This window comes from Dama dama, chromosome 5 (assembly GCF_033118175.1).
Source record: "Dama dama isolate Ldn47 chromosome 5, ASM3311817v1, whole genome shotgun sequence".
In the NCBI taxonomy this organism is placed as follows: Eukaryota; Metazoa; Chordata; class Mammalia; order Artiodactyla; family Cervidae; genus Dama; species Dama dama.
Window position 1 is genome coordinate 63,480,484 of NC_083685.1, and position 15,169 is coordinate 63,495,652.

Genomic DNA, 15,169 nt, shown 5'->3' on the forward strand with positions numbered 1-15,169 from the left:
CCCTGATATGATTATCTTTATAAGCATTGACCGAAATAATGCATTTATTGTGTTAGGTCCTGCGAAAGGCAGGATTCAATGTGCAAGGATTATTTTTTTAGTTTTCTTTCTATGAGGGAAGATAGAGAGGGAGCTGGGAAGGCTGGGGAGAGCCATCAGACACGATGCCCAGTCTGATGGTGAGTCAGGCAGAGAAGGAAGACAGTTGATGGAAGCATCCTAGACTACCATGCAGGCTATGTAGGGTTGGCAAGGCAGCTGGGGAGGCCTCCAGCCAGTTGCCTGTTAGAGGAAGTCAGGCATCTCCACGACTGGGCTTGCCTTTGTATCTCTACTGTGCTCAGGCGTGAGCTGGGAACAGCCTGGAGAAATTCGGCCCAAACAAGACATCATTTCAGAGCCCGGTAACTGATCGGTGTGGCTGGAGATCCGCGAGGAGCGCCTGGGCCACCACAAATGCAGAGCTTCACCCAGAGCAGACGGTGAGCACACCGTAAAATAGTAGGTGCTGGTAACCACCGCGCACGCGTGCTAGGTCACTTCAGTCGTGTCTGACGCTTTGAGACCCTATGGACTGTGGCCCGCCAGGCTCCTCTGTCCAGGGATTCTCCAGGCAAGAATACTGGAGTGGATTGCTGTGCCCTCCTCCAGGGGATCTTTCCAACCCAGGAATCGAATCTGAGTCTCTTAAGTCTCCCACATTGGCCAGTGGGTTCTTAACCACTAATGCCACCTGGGAAGTCCGTTAACAACACCAATACACTGCAGTACTAATACACTAATAATGACATTCTTTGGAGGCTGCTGTGTACTCAAAACATAAATGAACACTTTCCCAGTCTGCTTATCCATTCGTCAGATGATGGATATTTGAGTTGCTTCCAACCTTTTGGTGCTTTTGAACAGTGCTTCTGTGGCAATAGGCATACAAATATCTTTTTGAGATCCTGCTTTCAATTCTTTTGGGTCTATTTACAGATGTGGATTGCCAGATCATACGATAGTTCTATTTTTAATTTTTTGAGGAACCACCGAAGTTTTCCACAGCAGCCGTACCATTTTACATTCCTATCAACAGTGTATGTGTTCCAATTTTTCCACATCCTTGCCAACATGTTATTTTCTTAAAAAAAAAAAAAAAAGTTTTTATAATAGCTATCCTAATGAGATGAGGTGGTATTTTGTTGTGGTTTTGATTTGCATTTCCCTAATGATTAGTGATGTGGAGCTTCTATTTCATGTGCTTGTTGGCCACTTGAACATCTTTTTTGGAGAAATGTCCAAGTTCTTGGCCCATTTTTTTAATAATCAGGTTGTTTTTCTGTTGTTAAGTTAGAGCAATTCTTTTTTTTTTGTTTAATGATTTTGTTTATGGCTGTGCAATTCCTCGTTGCTGCATGGGCTTTTCTCTAGTTGTGGTGAGCAGGGGCTACTTTCTAGTTGTATCCGTGGGCTTCTTACTGTTGTGGCTTCTCTTGTTGCAGAGCGCAGGCTCCAGGGCGTTTGGGCTTCAGTAGTTGCAGCACGTGGCTCAAGTAGTTGTCGCCCACAGGCTTAGCTGCTTCGAGGCATGTGGGATCTTCCTGGACCAGGGATCGAACCCGAGTCTCCTGCACTGGCAGGCGGATTCTTTACCAAGCCACAGGGAAATGATTTTTAGTTTTCCACACGCTTATCTAGTGAGAGAGGCCAGGATCAAGAGGCCTGGGAGCTGGGAGTCCTCAGCCACAGTTCTGGCTCTGCCATCAAAAGCTCTGGGGCCTCTGGCCAGCACCTGCTGCTCCCTCAGTCAAGTCCGACCCTTTGTGACCCCATGGACTGTAGCCCACCAGGCGCCTCTGTCCATGGGGTTCTCCAGTCAAGAATGCTGGAATGGGTAGCTATGTTCTTCTCCAAGGAATTTTCCCCACCCAGGGATCGAATGCAGGCCTACTGCGTTGCTGGCAGATTCTTCACTCTCTGAGCCAACAGGGAAGCGCCATGTATATATATATATATATCCTCTCTTTTTTATGTTTCCTTCCCATTTAGATCACCACAGATCACTGAGTAGGGTTCCCTGAGCTATACGGCAGATTCTCATTAGTTATCTATTTTATACATAGAATCAATAGTCTATATATGCTAATCCCAATCGTCCTATTTTTTTAAAGTATTTTAGCTCACATGTTTAGGTGGGGGTTTTTTTTGGTCAGTTTTGAATTAATTTTTTATAACTCCTGAAGATTTTTGAATAAATGAAGTGATGTGAAATGGTTGTGAGCTAAGGATTTAGAAATGGATAATAATCACAAACAGGAACCTCATGCATGTCCTCAGATCCTATGTTTCATGTTAGCCACACTAAATACAATCCTTTCTGTAAAAAGGACTTGATAAACTTGAACAGTGGTTCTCAACCTTGACTGCCCTGGACTTAGGTGGAGAAGCTTTAAAAAATAGTGATATCTGGTTTCCACCCTAGAGATTTTTATTTCATTGTTCTGGAATACAGCCTGGGCATTCACTGTTAGTTTTAAAAGCTCCCCAGTTGATTCTAATATGCAACCAAGAACAGAACCACCTTGCTAGAGAGAGTTCCAACAGTACAAAATTAAGCAACAGTTAGTTCATTGTGTGATCATCACTGTTTATTTGCTTTACTCATAATAAAAGACAACTTGTAGATTTAAGAAAAGGGAGAAAAAAGCTTGCATCCCAATGTTTCTAATTCAATGTACTGCCTTCCCCAATATTTAGTGATGTTACAGAGAATCCAGCTTCATGGATTTATAAATTTTTAAAGAGCTCTTTAATGATGACTATGCTATTATTTTTATAACTGTAACTTATGCCTCTTTCTCTTAAAGGCATCATATGTTGACTCCATGAGACACATTCAAAAGGAAAAATACTTGCAAATAAAATATGCTGAAGAACTGTAAATAAGCTTAGAATAAAAAAATGGAACTCTTTATAGATTGCTAAACTGAATATTCAGGCTACAGATAAAAGCCCCCCCCTCCTTTTTTAAACTACTTAGCTTTGGAAATTTCACTGTTCATCAGTTATAGTTTTACAAATTCTGGGAAACTGAAACTGAAACTCATTGTCAAAGGCGGTGGACACAGAGAAGTCTGGAGGGCGGTGTGGGGAAGCAGAGGAGGAAGGGAGGGATAAGAAGAGTTGCGGGTTTTTCTGTCCTGGGATTCAGCCCTGATGACTGAGACACGGAGCAGTGAACAGAACATGCTTAGATCAGGGGTTGTTTTGATAACAGAACATCATACATGCCTTTCTTTACACTAGATCTTATAGTTTTCAGTTTGCAAAATCACAGCTAAGCTGCAGGTGGCAAAATCCCATGGCTGTTTAGAATTAGAGGGATGTAAATTAGATGTGATGAAGCATGGCCCTTTAACTGTTTCCCCCCGTGTTTTACACTAGCAGTTCTCAAACCTGAGCGTGCATCAGAATCACCCGGCAGGCTTGTTACGCCACAAATTGTGGGCCCTGACAAACTTCTGGTTGATAACTCTAGGACAGGGCTAAACATTTCTAACAGGTTCACAGTGGTACTGATGCTGCTCTGGGAGGGGAGGACGCGCATTTTGTGAAGCACCGTTTTATACTGACGCTCTCTGGGCACAGGTGTCTCCTACTGATCCCCATTCTTGAGTTTTCAGTACATCTTTCAAACTGATGTTTGTATTTGACGAAAGGATTGCTTTTTAAAAAAATGCTTTTCTGGGACTTCCCTGGTGGTCCTGTGGTTAAGACTCTGAGCTCCCAGTGCGGGGGGCTCGTGTTTGATCCCTGGTCAGGGGACTAGATCCCACATGCCACAGAGTACAGCTAAAAAAAATTAAAAATGCTTTTCTTTGAACATGGTTTCAATCTAATATCTGCTTTTATTTTTCAACTGAATTAAAAAAAGGCTACTGAATATTTCCCAGGATGCACATATGTGGATATATGGCTGGGTTCTAATGTGCATTCCCGTAATTATTCATACAGATGCATTTGATTTGTAAACAATAATCCTTTTTCTAACTATACCAATGGATTTTACTGTTATGTCTCCTTTCCAAAATCTGGATAATCAGAGTTTTGAATTACAGGAGAGGAAATTAAAGTAGGAAATAAGGGCTAATGGCACAGAAGGTGTGAATTTGTCCCTCCAAAATTCTTACGTTGAAACCTAATTCCTTGCGTGATGCTGTTAGGAGTGGAGCCTTTGAGAGCTGATTGCAGCATGACCGTGGAAACCCCCCAGCCCAGAGAATGGAGAGCACTCTTACAAAAGGCCGGGGAGCACGCTCTTGCTTCCTCCACCACGAGAAGATGTGATGAGAAGTCTGCAACCCAGAAGCAGGCCCGCACCCTACTTATTCCACCTGATCTCAAATTTACAGCCTCCAGAACCATGAGGAGCAGATTTCTGTCGTTTTAAGCCCCTCAGCCTATGGTTATTCTGTTGCAGCAACCTGAATGGACAAAGAGCGAGGCAGATTTTATTAGAATAACTGGTGGATTTCAATTATTCGTGCAATTTCATTCTATGAATAATCAAGAGTTCACTGCAGCTATAATTTTCTGTTGAAATTTTTCTTTTTAAAAGCTCCACATAGCAGCTTAATTATAATCTCTCTCTGCCTATTCAGAGAAAGTTCTTGAAACTGGCAGTAGGTTTCCTAAGTATCTAAGAGTTTACCATGTCATTTAGTTGCCTAGAACTGAGGATAAAACATCCAGTGTAAAATGTATGTAGTAGGGCTAAAGAGAATGCAGTTTGTGAGTAATATAAAAGATAAATGGCAAGCATTCTTAAGACTGTAACAGTAGATAAATTTAAAAACAAAAGGGGTAGATGACTTGGAAAATGCTAGTTTTTCCTCTATTTTTAAGAAAAAGGTTATTACCAGTTACAGTGGGTAGCTCCTGTGAAGAAAGGAGAAAACAACAGCCCTTCAGATGTCATGAAAGGTTGAAGAATATGTTTAAACAAAAGACCGGTGCTTGCCTCAGCAGCATATATACTAAAATTGGAACAATATAGAGATCAGCATGACCTCTGTGCAAGGATGACACACAAATCTGTGAAGTGTCCCACATTTTTCAAAAAGAGAAAGGCATACCATGTGATATCACTTATATGTGGACTCTAAAATAGGACACAGATGAACTTCATGAAACAGAAACAGACTCACAGATAGAGAAGAGAATTGTGGCTGCTGAGTGGGGGTGGGGGAGGAATGGGTTTAACGGATGCAAACTATTAGTGCAGGATGGATGAAACAACAAGGTCCTACTGCATATAGCACAGGGAACTGTGTTCAATAGCCTGTGATAAACCATATGGAAAAGAGTATGAAAAAGAATGTATATGTGTGTATAACTGAATCACTGCTGTGCCCCAGAAACTAACACAAGATTACAAGTCAATTATTAATTCAATTAAAAATCACATTATGTATTCATTTTAGAAGTGGGAATCTGTACCTTTTGACCCCTTTCACTCATTTCTCCCAGCTCTAACCTTCACCTCTAGTAACTCCCAATCTTTTCTCTGTAACTTTGAGTTCTGGGTTTTTTGGTTTTGATTTGTTTTATGTATTCCACACATAAATGAGAATCATACAGCATTTGTCTTTCTCTATTTCACTTAGCATAATGCCCGTAAGGTACATTAATATTGCTGCAGATAGCAAAATTTCATCTTTTATAGCTGAATAATACCCCACTGTATATATATACCATTTTCTTCATTCATTCATCCATTGATGGACATTTAGGCTGTTTCCATGTCTTGCTGCAAAGAACATGGAATTGCCTGTCTTATTTTTTAAGGAAAAAAAATTACTTGTATCAAATTGAAAAATGAATCAATCTTCAAGTAAGATAAAATCATCAGTAACACAATTAACAGTTAAGACAGCACATACAGATTAGACTATAGGTTTAGATACTTTTTTTAATTTTTGAAGATCTTATTGGCTTTATTCAACATATCATGAATCAAGCAACATCCCAAATAGCAAATAGAAAGGAGCTCCAAGGAACTGAACAAAATGGGAGACTTTTACAGTCAGAGGGGGAAGGGACAAGGAAAGAGCAGATTATTTCATAGGTTTAGATACTTTGAATTAAGTACATACACTAAAATCAAGAGAGTTGACAACTTTCACACTGACAGAAAGCACTGACTCTTTGTAAGCATATGACTTCTGGGAAAATGGAGCTGACATTTCACAGGATAGGGAGGGCATGTATCTTTTTGAATTACTGTTTTCATTTTCTTTGGATAAATATCTAGAAGTGGAATTGCTGGAATTTTAATAATTTTAATTAAAAATAATTTTCCAAAAAAAACCAAAAAATAATTTTCAATTTTCTGAGGATGCTCCATATTGTTTTCTCTATTGGATAAACCAATTTAACATTCCCAACAATAGTGCACAAGCATTCCCTTTTCTCCACATCCTCTCCAACACTTATTTCTTTTTGATAGTTATTCTAGCAAGGTGAGGTGATATCTCACTGTGGTTTTAATTTGTATTTCTCTAATTAGTGATGTTGAGCACTTTTTCATATACCTGCTGGCCATGAGAATGTCATGTTTGGAAATATGTCTATTCAGATCCTTTGCCTTTTTATTAATAGAGTTGTTTCTTTTTATTTGCTATTGAGTTGTAAGAGTTCTTTATGTATTTTGGGTGTTAGCCCCTTCTCAGATAAATGATTTGCAACTATTTCCTCCCATTTATAGGCTACCTTTCGATTTTGTTGATGGCTTCCTTTGCTGTGTAGACGTTCTTTAGTTTTTTGTTTTTTGTATTTTTTTTGAAGTTTTTTAGTTTGATGTAGTCCCACGTGCTTATTTTTGCTTTTGGGGTCAAACCTACAAAATTATTGGCAAAACTGATATCAACGAGCTTACTATCTGTGTTTTCTTCTGGAAGTTTAATGGTTTCAGGTCTTACGTTCAAGTCTTTGATCCATTTTTGCTTGATCTATTCCCAGGTATGGTATAAAGCAGTTCAGTTTCATTCTTCTGCATGTGGCTGTCCGGTTTTCCCAGCACCGTTTCTTGAAGAGACTGTCCTCTTCACATTGTATACAATTGAAGATATATGTATGTGTGGGCTTCCCAGGTGGCCCTAGTGATAAAGTACCCACCTGCCAATGCAGGAGACCTAAGAGATGCAGATTCGGTCCCTTTAGGTGGGCATGGCAACCCACTCCATTATTCTTGCCTGGAGAATCCCATGGGCAGAGGAGCCTGGCAGGCTACAGTCTGTAGAGTTGTAGAAAGTTGGACACGACTGAAGCGACTTAGCATGCAAGCACACATATGTATGCATGTGTGTATTTCTCTGCATTATCTGTTCTGTTCCACTGACATGTGTTTGTTTTTATAATAATACTGTATTGTTTTGATTACAATAGCTTTGTAACATATTTTGAAATCAGAAAGCATGATCCTCTAGCTTTTCTGTTCTTCCTCAAGATTGCTTTGACTGCTCAGGGTCATTTATGGTTTCCTTTGAATTTTAGGATTATTTGTTCTATTTCTCTGAAAAATGCCACTGGAATTTTGATAGGGATTGCATTGAATCTGTAGATTGCTTTGGTAGTGTGGACATTTTAATGCTTTGAATTCTTCCAATCCATGAGCACAGAATATCTTTACATTTGTTTATGTCTTCAATTTCTTTCATCAATATCTTATAGTTTCCACTGTGTATGTCTTTTACCTCCTTAAGTTTATTCCTAGGTGTTTTATTCTTTTTGATTCAGTTGTAAATGGAACTATTTTCTTAATTTCTCTGATAGTTCATCATTGGTGTATAGAAATGAACAGTTTTTGTATATTGATTTTGTATCCCACAACTTTACTGTATTTATTCTAACAGTTTAGTGGTAAAGTTTTTAGGATTTATACATGTATATGTGTACAGGTTTCCCAGGTGGCATTAGTGGTAAAGAAACCACCTGTCAATGCAGGAGACATAAGAGATACGGGTTTTATCCCTGGGTGGAGAAGATCCCTGGAGAAGGGCATGGCTACCCACTGCGGTATTCTTGCCTGGAGAATCTTATGGAACGAGGAGCCTGGTGGGTTACAGTGGAGAGGGTTGCAAAGAGTCGCACACGACTGAAGCGACTTAGCACATAAACGTGCTAAGTATATATATTACATGTATATGATCATGTCATCTGCAGATCATGACAGTTTTACTTGTTACTTCTTCCTTTCCAATTTTTATGCCTTTTATTTTTCTTGCCTAAGTGCTCTGGCTAGAACTTCCCATACTAGAATAAAAGTGGTGAGAATGAGTATCCTTATTTTATTCCTGATCTTAGGGGAAAACTTTAGCTTTTTGTTATTAAAGTATAATGTTAGCTGTGGGCTTGTTATACATGGCCTTTATTATATTGAGGTATGGTTTCCTCTAAATCCACTTTTTTGAGTTTTTTAATCATTAGATATTGAATTCTGACGATGCCTTTTCTGCATCTATTGATGATTATATGATTTTTTATACTTTGTGTTAATGTGGTATATCACACTGGTTTTGTGAGTGTTGAACTATCCTTCAGTTACTGGAGTAGACCACACTTGACAATGGTGTTGAATTTGTTTGCTAACGTTTTGTTGAGGTGTGCACTGATGTTCATCAGGGGTATTGGCCTATAATTTCCTTTCCCTGTGGCATCCTTGTCTGATTTTGGTATCAGGGTGATGGAGACCTCATAGGATATGTCTGGAGATGTTCCTTCCTCTGCAACTTTCGGGAATAGTTTCAGAAGGATAGACATTAACTCTCTCTCCACTTGTAATTTGATTACTGTTAGTGCCATGTTTGACCCTAATTATAAAGGACACCTTTCCTTGTTCTTTTTTGTGTGTGTATCTATTTTAGATTTTTGGTTTGCTGTTACCATGAGGTTTTTGTGTAGCAGTCAGAGAGAGATAATTGTATATGTGTATAAATATATACACACACATATACATATATTGAATGTTTTAAATTGCTGATCTTTTCATTTCAAATGAATTTAAAAGCCCTGCATTTTTACTGTACTCCCCTCATGATTACTGTTTCTGATGTCATATTTTACATCTAATTGTTTTATGTATCCCTTAATTGCTTGTGGATACTGACGATTTTACCACTTTGTCTTTTAATTTTCTTACTGGCTTTGTGTGTGGATGATTTCCTACTTTTACTGTATGTTTGCTTTACTGGTGAACTTTTTCATTTTGTAGTTTCTTGTTTCTAGTTGTGACCTTTTCTTTTTTGCCTAGAGAAGTTCCTTGAACATTTGTTGTAAAGCTGGTTTGGTGGTGCTGAAGTCTTCTAGATTTTTAGATGCCTCTAAAGCTTTTAATCTCTTCATCAGGTCTGAATCAGAGCCTTGCTGGTAGATTATTCTTGGTTGTAGGTTTTTCCCTTTCATCACTTTAAATAGATGGTGCCACTCCCTTCTGATCTGCAGAATTTCAGCTAAAAAATAAGCTGAGTTTTATGGGAGTTCCCTTGTATACTATTTGCTGCTTTTCCCTTGATGCTTTTAACAGTCTCTCTTCTTCTCATTTTAATTACAATGTGTCTTGGTGTGTTCTTTTTGGATTAATCCTGAATGGGACACTCTGCTTCCTGGATTTGGATGACTATTTCCTTCCATGTATCATGAAAGTTTTCAGCTATTTTGTCTTCAGATATGTTCTTGACCCCTTTCTCCTTCTTGGACCCCTATAATGTGAATATTATTTTCCTTGATGTTGACCCAGGGGTCTCTTAAATTGTTCTCATTTCTTTTCATTCTTTTTTTCTGATCCACAGCAATGATTTTCACTATTCTGCCTTCCAACTTGCTGATTCATTCTTCTGTGTATTTTAGTCTACTGTTGAATCCTTCTGGTGAATTTTTTATTTTAGTTATTGTATTGTTCATGTCTGTTTGGTTGTTTATATTTTCTAACTCTTAAAGAAAAAAAACTTATCTCCTGGGAATTCCCTGGTAATCCAGTGATTAAGATTCTGTGTTCTTGTTACTGAGGGTCTGGGTTTAATCCCTTGTTGGGGAACTAAAATCCCACAGGCCACATGGTGTAGCCAAAAAAAAAAAAAAACCCTAAAGCAAAAAAAAAAAAAAAAACACTTCTATCTTCTTGCTCTGTGCATCCATTCTTCTTCCAAGTCTTTGACCATCTTTAAGATCATTACTATGAACTCTTTCTTGGATAGGTTGCTTGTGTTTATTAGTTTCTCTTCCAGAGTTCCTTCATCTGAAACGTATTCCTATGCTGATTCACTTTGTCCGAGTTGCCACTGGTATTTTTATGTATTTGGTAAGTTACTTATGTTTTTCTACTTTGGAGAAGTGGCCCTCTGTAGGAGATACCCTATGCACCCCAGCAGTGCTCTCCTTTCTCGTCACCCAAGGTATATGCTCTGGGAACTCCCCCTAGGAGGGCTGTGTGGGTCCTTCAGTTGCAGTGGGCTTACTATGTGAGTGATCTGATAGGCGTGGTCGGCCCCTAGTCCAGTTGATTGCCAGGACCTTTCCTGAAGAGATGCTGCTGGCTCTGTTCAGGGGGCCTGCTCATGAGGTGCCTGGTTGGAGAGCTCTGGGGACCCTGGGACTAGTGCCGGCTCACTGGCATGCGGAGTCTGGGTCCCAAAGAATCTGGGGCTGTTTTCCACTCCCCCTGGCAGGTGAAGCCAGATGCTGGGATTAGTGCCAGACGACTGTAATCAAGATGGCAGAGTAGAAGGACGTGTGCCCATCTTCTCCTGCAAGAACCCCAAAATTACAACTGGCTGCTGAACAACCATTGACAGAAGATGGTTGGATCCCACCAGAAAAGGATACCCCACATCCAAGGGCAAAGGAGAAGCCCAAGAAGGATGGTAGGAGGGGCAAAATTGCATTTAGACTCAAACTCCATACCCATCAGAGTTGCGTGGAGGGCTCAAACAAAACCTTGTATGCACCAGGACACAGAGACCCCACAGAAACTGAGCCAGACCTGCCTCTGAGTGTCTCCTGTGAAGGTACGGGTCCGCAGTGACCTGCCGCAGGGGCTCTTGGTGCAGTAGACCTGGGTGTGGCATAAGCCTTCTTAGAGGAGGTCACCATTAACGTCACCATAGAGCTGCCAGAGCTCACACAGGACTGGAAAACAGACTCTTGGAGAGCACAAACAAAACCTTATTTACACCAGGATGTGGGAGGAAGGAGCAGTGACTCCACAAGAGACTGACCCAGATGTGCCTGTGAGTGTCCAGAAGTCTCTGGCAAAGGCATGGGTCAGCCTGCTGCAGGGTCGGGGGCACTGAGTGTGGCAGTATGTGTAGGGGACCTTTTGAAGGAGGTCTCCATTATCTTCATCACCTCCACCATAGTTTGGTCTCAGGTCAAACAACAGGTAGGGAACACAACCCTGCCCATCAATAGAAAATTGGATTAAAGATTTACTGAGCATGGCCCCACAGTCAGTCTCTCCCATTAGGAAGCTTCCATAAGCTTCTTATCCTTATCCCTCAGAGGGCAGACAGAATGAAAACCACAGTCACAGAAAACTAATCAAACTGATCACATGGACCACAGCCTTGTCTAGCTCAATGAAACTATGAGCCATGCTGTGTTGGGCCACTCAAGACAGACGGGTTATGGTGGACAGTTCTGACAAAATGTGGTCCTCTGGAGAAGGGAATGGCAAACCATTTCAGCATTCTTGCCTTGAGAACCCCATGAACAGTCTAAAAAGGCAAAAAGATAGAACACTGAAAGATGAACTCCCCAGGTTGGTACATGTCCAATATGCTACTGGAGAAGGGTGGAGAAATAACTCCAGAAAGAATGGAGAGATGGAGCCAAAGCAAAAACAACACCCACTTGTGGATGTGACTAGTGATGGAAGTAAAGTTTGGTGCTGTAAAGAACAGTATTGCATAGGAACCTGGAATGTTAGGTCCATGAATCAGGGTAAATTGTAAGTGGTCAAACAGGAGATGGCAAGAGTGAACATCAACATTTTAGGAATCAGTGAACTAAAATGGACTGGAATGGGTGAATTGAACTCAGATGACCATTATATCTACTACTGTGGGCAAGAATACCTTAGAAGAAATGGAATAGCCCTCATAGTCAACAAAAGAGCCCAAAATGCAGTACTTGGATGCCGTCTCAAAAATGACAGAAGGATCTCTGTTCATTTCCAAGGCAAACCATTCAATATCACAATAATCCAAGTCTATGCTCCAACCAGTAATGCTGAAGAAGCTGAACAGTTCTATGAAGACCTACAAGACCTTCTAGAACTAACATCCAAAAAAGATGTCCTTTTCATTATAGGGGACTTGAATGCAAAAGTAGGAAGTCAAGAGGTACTTGGAGTAACAGGCAAATTTAGCCTTGGAGCACAAAAGGAACCCAGGCAAAGTCTAACAGAGTTTTACCAAGAGAATGCACTGGTCATAGTAAACACCCTCTTCCAACAACACAAGAGATGACTCTACACATGGACATAACCAGATGGTCAGTACTGAAATCAGGTTGATTATATTCTTTTCAGCCAAAGAAGGAGAAGCTCTATGCAGTCAGTAGACAGGGAGCTGACTGTGGTTCAGATCATGAACTCCATATGGCCAAATTCAAACTTAAATTGAAGACAGTAAGGGAAAGCCATTAGACCATTCAGGTAACACCTAAATCAAATCACTTAGGATTATACAATGGAAGTGACAAATAGATTCAAGGGATTAGATCTGATAGACAGAGTGCCTGAAGAACTATGGATGGAGGTTTGAGACATTGTACAGGAGGCAGTGATCAAGACCATCGCCAAGAAAAAGAAATGCAAAAAGGCAAAATGGTTGTCTGAGGAGGCTTTAGAAATAGCTGAGAAAAGAAGTGAAAGGCAAAGGAGGAAAGGAAAGATATACCCATTTGAATGCAGAGTTCCAAAGAATAGCAAGGAGAGATAAGAAAGCCTTCCTCAGTGATCAATGCAAAGAAATAGAGGAAAACAATAGAATGGGAAAGACTAGAGACATGTTTAAGAAAATTAGAGATACCAAGGGAATATTTCATGCAAACATGAGCACAATAAAGGACAGAAATGGTATAGGCTTAACAGAAGCAGATGATATTAAGAAGAGGTGGCAAGAATACACAAAAGAACTATACAAAAAAGATCTGCATGACCCATATGACTATGATGGTGTGATTACTCACATAGAGCCAGACATTCTGGAATGTGAAGTCAAGTGGGCCTTAGGAAGCATCATGAAGAACAAAGCTAGTGAAGGTGATGGAATTCCAGTTGAGCTATTTCAGATCCTAAGATGATTCTGTGAAAGTGCTATACTCAGTAAGCCAGCAAATTTGGAAAACTCAGCCATGGTCACAGGACTGGAAAAGGTCAGTTTTCATTCCAATCCCAAAGAAAGGCAATGCCAAAGAATGTTCAAACTACTGCACAACTGCACTCATCTCGCATGCTAGTAAAGTAATGCTCAAAATTCTCCAAGCTAGGCTTCAACAGTATGTGAACTGAGAACTTCCAGATGTTGAAGTTGGAATTAGAAAAGGCAGAGGAACCAGAGATCAAATTGCCAACATCCGTTGGATCATTCAGAAAGCAAGAGAATTCCAGAAAAACATCTATTTCTGCTTTATTGACTGTGCCAAAACCTTTGATTGTGTGGATCATAACAGACTGAAAAATTCTTAAAGAGATGGGAATATCAGAATACCTTACCTGTCTCCTGAGAAATCTGTATGCAGGTCAACAAACAACAGTTAAACTGGACATGGAACAATAGACTGGTTCCAAATCGGGAAAGGAGTATGTCAAGGTTGTATATTGTCACTCTGCTTATTTAACTTATATGCAGAGTACCTCATGAGAAATGCTAGGCTGGATGAAGCACAAGCTGGAATCAAGATTCCCAGGAGAAATATCAATAACTTCAGATATGCAGATGACAGCACCCTTATGGCAGAAAGCAAAGAGGACTAAAGAGCCTCTCGATGAAGGTGAAAGAGGAGAGTGAAAAAGTAGGCGTAAAACTCAACATTCAGAAAACTAGGATAATGGCATCCAGTCCCATCACTTCATGGCAAATAGATGGGAAAACAATGGAAACAGTGAGTGCCTTTATTTTGGGGGGCTCCAAAATCACTGCAGATGGTGACTACAGTCATGAAATTAAAAGACCCTTGCTCCTTGGAAGAAAAGCTATGACCAACCTAGACAGCATATTAAAAAGTAGAGACATTTGTCAACAAAGGCCCGTCTAGTCAAAGATATGGTTGTTCCAATAGTCATGTATGGATGTGAAAGTTGGAACATAAAGCTGAGTGCTGAAGAATTGATGCTTTTGAACTGTGGTGTTGGAGAAGACTCTTGATAGTCCCTTGGACAGCAAGGAGATCCAACCAGTCCATCCTAAAGGAGATCAGTCCTGAATATTCATTGGAAGGACTGATGCTGAAGCTGAAACTCCAATACTTTGGCCACCTGATGCAAAGAACTGACTCATTTGAAATGACCCTGGTGCTGGGAAAGATTGAAGGTGGCAGGAGAAGGGGATGACAGAGGGTGAGATGGCTGGATGGCATCAGCAACTCAATGGGCATGCGTTTGAGTAAACTCCAGGAGTTGGTGATGGATAGGGAGGCCTGGCATGCTGCAATCCATGGGGTCACAAAGAGTCAGACACAACTGAGTGACTGAACAGAATGTACTTATTTCCATTTTTATAATTGTTTTCTGATGCTTTTGTAGTTCTTTTGTTCCTTTTTATTTTGCTCTCTTTCATGATCTGATTTTCTGTAGTGCCCACATGTTTTTAATGTCATAATTTACATCTTGTTATCTTGTTTATCCCTTAACTAATTATTGTAGCTCTAATTATTTTTACTACTTCTGACTTTTAATTTTCATACTAATTTCCACCACCTTTACAATATTAAATTATTCTGAATTTTTCTCTTAATATGTATTCCTCTTTCTGAGATTTATACTTTGATTTTTTTTTTTTGTCAAACATAAAGGTTCTGATTCAGTTCAGCTTGAAGAAGTCTTATTATCATTTCTTATAAGGCTGGTCTAGTGGTTATGAATTTTAAATTTTATTCTGTCTGGAAAACTTTATCTCTCCTTCGACTC

The 15,169-nt window shown here is 40.0% G+C and overlaps 1 non-coding gene across 1 annotated transcript; it reads left to right on the forward strand.

Annotated features, from left to right (window-relative positions):
* Positions 1-4,994: 4,994 nt before the first annotated feature.
* LOC133058097 (U6 spliceosomal RNA) lies at positions 4,995-5,098 on the forward strand. The gene has a single exon (XR_009693220.1). It is a non-coding gene; the product is annotated as a U6 spliceosomal RNA (small nuclear RNA).
* The last annotated feature ends 10,071 nt before the right edge of the window (positions 5,099-15,169 follow it).